Consider the following 6,124-nt stretch of genomic DNA (forward strand, 5'->3'; position numbering starts at 1 on the left):
GCTGCTCGCCCTGAAGCAGCGGGCACGGTTTCACACGCTCGGCTGAGTGCGCCGTGCTGAGCCGAAAGCCTCTTGGGCTGTGCCCGCAGTGTGGCCTCGGGTCCTCCCAGCAGCTCTAATAGTAATAGCGATTAAAGCATAGAGCTCGCTTTATATCCTTTCATTAGCCGCGTTTAGCTGATGCTGGTTGTATATTAGAGATGTTTCTATTTACCACAACAGCAGGTGTTTAAGTTAGATCAGGAAAGAAGATTCATTTTCCCAAAGCTGGATGTGTATATATTGCATTAATAAATCACAAATCTGTTTGAAATGATAGTGATTCCATATGTGTAAATCACCAGGGTGAATACGCCCCTGCAGGGATGCACGTGGGTCAGTGACACAGGACTGTATCACACTGCCATGCATCATGAGACTTATGGGACTGCTGTAGAGCTACTAGCAGATTTGGTTCTATGGAAAATAATTTTAAAACTCCTCATGTTTCTTGCTACATGCAATAACACTATGGTAGGTTAAGCCGCCTTCTTGAAATAATCTGGGGAAAAAAAGGGTTTTACCTTGTCTGCCATTTTAATGCCTGATTTCCTCTGCTGTGACTGCAGTGAACTTCCAAACACTGAGTCAAAATACAGCTTTCTCCTGCTATTAAAACTAATGGTTAAACTGATAGTTAACTATCTACTTGCTAATGGTTATTGGTTTGATTTTCTAATGCTGCATGATTAGTCATGTGATAAACAATGTCTGTAAATCAAGCTAATTTTTGAAGTGCCTCTCATATTTAAAGATCCGTGAAGACTTTATAAATAGATAGTTTTAAATAGTATAAGATTGTGCTTTCTGAATATGTATATAGAGCCCCAACTGTTCCTAAGGAGCTCTAGTTTTCTTTTTTAGCCCTGTCCCTGATTTGCTTGGGGGCCCCATGAAGGTCTCTCACTAGACTGAAAGCTGTAGTTTGAAATTTTGGGAGGAGCAAATAGAAGATCTCCGGATTTCAGAGTGCCTCCTCAACCTAGCATAATTCAGGGAGAGTGACAGAAATCCAGGGATTCATAATAATTGCTGAGCTTTACTATACTTGGAGAACCTTATTGGAAATATGACTTGGGGAGTAGCCAGGACCACTCTGACTATTGTGGCTGGGAATGAGGGACAGCGCTGACAATAGAAACACATTCTGAGGGGGTGCTTCTTCCCTCTTCTGCCAGAATTTAGGCATGGATGCTGGGCCTTTCAGTACCATTTTCCTGGGAAAGGTTTACTTGTGGGAAGTCCTTATTGATACATTATCCTTTTGTCTTGTTATTCTTAGAGGATTAAACTTAAAGAATTTTTTTTAAACATTGAAATAATTGTCCCTCTTGTACTCTGGCTTGGCAGAAGTTGCTGAAATTGTGTTTATTTCTAGGAATCTGACACTCACGGTCTATTCTGAAGACTTCTGACTTTATATATTGAAGATCTACTCTGGAATTGAAACTGGAAAAGAAACTGGCAGCCAGCAATAGGGCATGAATCTCCTTCATCTACTAGTTGTCAACAGACAAGTAGCACTGTTTTTCTGTTCAAGATGGTATATTTTAAAATGGAAAAGTGATAGAATAACAATCTTTTTCTACATTTCATTTCTTTTTCACTTGAAATTCACAAGTTTTTCTTTTGCATGGGAGAAGATTTTTTGGTAAGGCAAATGGGTAGCAGTGTATGTGAATCATTCTGGGTATATGGATAAAGGGAGCGTTCACTACTCTTTGCTTTCAATTTCTTTATCAGGATCCATCTTTTGTATTCAACTGACAGTTACTCTCACTTTCATCTGACTTCAATCATATTTGCTGTTGATTTGATCCTTATTTTATGCAGTGCTGTGTTTCCTCAAAGGAGAGCCCTTGATCACAAATAGAGATTTTCATAATGATCTAGTAATTTGTTATGTTGAGTTGGCAAATTCAACTGGCCTAATTTAAGGTTGGGCAAGACACTTAAAGCCAAGTGGGTGCCAGTGAGTGAAAGGCAATGTGGAAGTCTCAGAGCTATTAGCTGGTCAATATGGTCAATACTTTTAAAGTTTAAGGATCACTTGAGTGGTGTAGGTGTCAAGAAAATGTAACTGTTTTGAGGGATAACTAACTCCCTTGTAACTTGCTTTTCAGCTTAGCTTTAAACAGCTCTTTGCATGTTCGTTTGCAAGCAAACTCTCCCTTCAATTGCTAGAAATTTTAAATGGGCTGAAGAGGGTAGAGTCAAGGAAGAATATTGTGCACAGAAAAAATGGATCAAGTTGAAACTCCCCTCCCAAGCAAATTTAAGCAAGTTTTTTGAGAATATGCATAATCAGGAAGCAATAGTATATAAGGGAGATAAAAGCAGTAATATAAGCACACAGCAAAAGCAGGTGGATTATATACTAATTTATGTATTGGTCACAGTTGCAACTTGGAATTATTGAATGTAATTTAATTCAAGGTATTTAGCATTTTTAAAAGAATAAATATCTATTCTACCATGGTTTTTTTACATAGTCTTAAAAGGTCTGAATCTCTATTTGTGCTTGTTCAAAGGCTGTGCTTTTACTAGACTCTGACTTTACCAGCAACACAGAGTCTCTGGCCCTGAGGGTCTGTAGGGCACTGCTTTGGTGACTGCTGGGAATGGGGCTGAAAAACAAGTCCTACAGAGCAGTCTCCCCATGTTAAACGTCTGACCAGGTCCACTCTTCAGTTAGGAAAAGTGTAGGGATTCAGAAGAAGGTTGAAAATCACCCCATTTGAGTCCAATCAGTGCCAGTGTTGAGGAAGGTGGAAGAGTGCATGAATGCAGTGAAAACCAACAGTGCCACCTTGTGTGGGTGGGACGGGAGAGTTCGTCCATGAGGAGGCGAAGGGCCCCCGGTGCATCTCCAGCTCTGCACCCCGGCCAGCTGGGACAGGGCACAGGGAAGGATGAGTTCCCTCAGACCTGCAGCACGGAGGTGTTTGCTGCCTCACTTGAAAGGCAGAGGTGGTGGCTGTGTTCGGGACACTCAGCCTGACAGTGGAAGAAGGACCAACACAAAAGCAAGTTGCTCAGTTTTTTCTTTCATAATTCAGCAGCTAGAGTAATGTCTGGGGAAAGAGGGGTAATGTGAATTGTTTCCATGTAGGAACAGTAAAAGTGCTATCAAAATCTGGTCCTATGCAGCCTTTTGGGGATAAAAAGTGGGTGATTAACATTGAGACTCAAGCTGTGGTCAAGGGTTGCGCAACACTGAAGAAAAATTTTATGAGACTCAGGGAGATGTAGGCCTGCTGTGGGGGACAAAGAAGTTAGGTCCCTGCAGATCAAGTAGAGCAGGTCTCCTGTGTGACTGATACCAGGCTGTTTCTCTGCCCAGAAAGATAATGCTTAAAAAATGCAAAGAGAGCCTTTGGGGAAAATAGTATTTGCTTTACTATAGGTTCACTATAAGTATGCAAAAGAGGGTGCCAGTTGCAGAGTTGGGTTAATTTTATTGTTTTTTTAGCACAAAGTAAAGCAGTGTAGGTTGGGTCCAGCCTTAGGCAGTGCAGACTGGTCTTGAAATGCTTGTGTCTCTGCAAAGAGGAATCTTTAGATAAGGTATGAAAGTAAAAAATATTTACAAAGCAAATATATTGCTAAAGGAGTCCTTCTCCAGCTGTACTTGGGGCTTCCTGGAGAAGGGACAGGGTCTAAAAAATGCTAGGCATGTTTAGGTACCATGGCAAACAGAAGAAGAAAAATTATGTGTGACATATCCACCATGCAGGTTGCTCTGCTCTCTCTCATATGGGTGACAAGTGAAAACAGTAATTTACAAGAAAAAAGTCAAATGGATTTAAAAGCTCTGAGACTCAAAGTTGCCATTTTATGAAGTTCCATACAAACTGACTTTCAGAAACATAGAGTTTTTTCACAAGTTCTACCTGATAAAAGTATTGATGAACTGCTTTTGATCATGATTTATCCAGAAACAAAATTTAGAAACAAAATTTAAAAAAAATTGAGATAAACAAAAGATGAATGAAAGTGGTCCTTTCTAAAAGGATGATGATACATATTTGTTCATTAGCATATTGGATGCTATGCCTTGTTTGTTACTGAGGACTTGACACTTGAATTAACTGGAGAGTTACTGTTTTGAAAAGAATGCTGATACTTAAAATACACATAATTATTTTACCTCAGTAACTACTTGTGCAAGACACTTTCAATAGTAGTTTCTTTACAGTTGCTTATATTTACATATATATGCAAGAACATGAATAATATTCCATTAACCTCAACTCTGTGTGTAAATTAGTGCTGTCAACTCTGTGCTTGCCAAGACTGAACAGCCATTATGCCATACACCCTACCTATAAGTGTGAAACACTATTTATGTTAGGGGATGATAAGAGGAATTTGTTAGGACAGGAGATTAAGAACACTTGTAACAGTGTTATACTGAATGAAAGATCCCCTTTTAATGGGAACATTTCTCAGAAATCTTGTCCGTCTTCTCTAAGAACATGAACAGAGGCAGAAGAGATGTTGGAAGCCTGCATATCAAAAGATGATTTAACAATATTCTCAGGAGGGACCAGTAGTGTGTAACAAAGGAGACTTTCTAAGCACAGGAAATGGCATGGAAAGACAATGGCTCACTTAACTATGGTAAGTAGATTTAAAAAAAATAATAATTATTTCAATCATTTTATACTAGAGTTTTCCTAGGGAAAAACTTAAATATTTTTCAACACAGTTTTGTAGACCAAAGAAATTCTACTTTTTAATTCCAGTTCACCCCTGTCAGGTCCCTAACAGCTCTTTGTGGCATTATTCTCCCATTTTTATGATTGTTCTTTGTAGACAGAAATACTGAGTGATTGTGTGTGAGACTTGTAGAATAGGAGGCAAGACTCCCATTAAAATCCTGACACAGGCAATTGAGCTGAACAGAATGCTCTAAATTGGAATTGTGGTGTGAGGGAGACAGAGCAAAGCCACCATAACTCCTCCAGGCTTTTAGCCAGACTTTGCCCCAGTGCAGCCTTAATACAGAACACCTCTTGATCTTGGGATGTGTATGGATTGTGCAGTTCTGAGTATTTGCTGCAAAACCCATTACGTGACAGCAGTTTACGGGTACAAAACCGTGCACTCTGGGCTGTGCTGGGTCAATCTTGTGGAATATCCCTTTGGATAGTTTGGGTCAGCTGTCCTGGCTATGTCCTGTCCCAAGGTCTTGCCCACCCTCAGCCCACTGGTGAGAGGGGAATGTTGGAGACACAGCTGTGATGCTGCCCCAGCAAACACCAATGTGTTACTTACTCCTTTCCAGCTGCCAGTGCAGAGCACAGCACTGAGGGCTGCTCTGGGCAAAACTGACTTCACCTCAGCCAGACCCACGGGCCCAAAAGGCATACAAACCTGGGAGGCAGCAATTGAAACAGCCAGGAGATTATTCAGAACAAGTGGGCAAACTGTGTGTAAGAAAGTCAGCAACTCCTGTTACATCCACAGGCCCATCAGCACAGGAATTCAGTGCTTGGTGCCGTAATGCTGCTTTAGGGAGTGGAGATTCCAACACCTGAGATGCTCTGTGCAAAGCACAGTCAAACAGAGGGGCTGGTAACCTGAACATGGGAATTACTCCCCTTCATCCCAAAGAAGTGAGAGCTGTAAAATGTAATGACAGCAATATCAAGTAAACATTAACTATTCCAGCAGTGATCATTATCACAAATACCAAGATATTTATCTAATTATGGTTAATATGTGAACAGAATTACATCTCTTATCAGACCTCTGGACATGCCTTTCTACCTTCACCTGGAATGGAGGTTACTGGGTGTTTTGCAGCAGCTTTGAGTGCTTTCTCCAAAATCTGACATGTTACCAACAGCTGCTATGACAGTCATGAGGACAGACAAAAGAGAGTCCCAGCAGTTCATAAGGAGTTTACTTCCAAAAGCCACATTATCCAAAAGCCACCAATCTAAATTCATTGTAGAGGAGTGAATGGCTTTCCTTATATAATAGATATTTATATAATATTTGTTCCCACTTTAGAAATGCTTTTGTACTTGTGGTTAGTAAAATGATTAAACTTTGTCCAAATGATAAGTGCTTTTCT

This window comes from Zonotrichia albicollis, chromosome 11, assembly GCF_047830755.1.
Source record: "Zonotrichia albicollis isolate bZonAlb1 chromosome 11, bZonAlb1.hap1, whole genome shotgun sequence".
Lineage (NCBI taxonomy): Eukaryota > Metazoa > Chordata > Aves > Passeriformes > Passerellidae > Zonotrichia > Zonotrichia albicollis.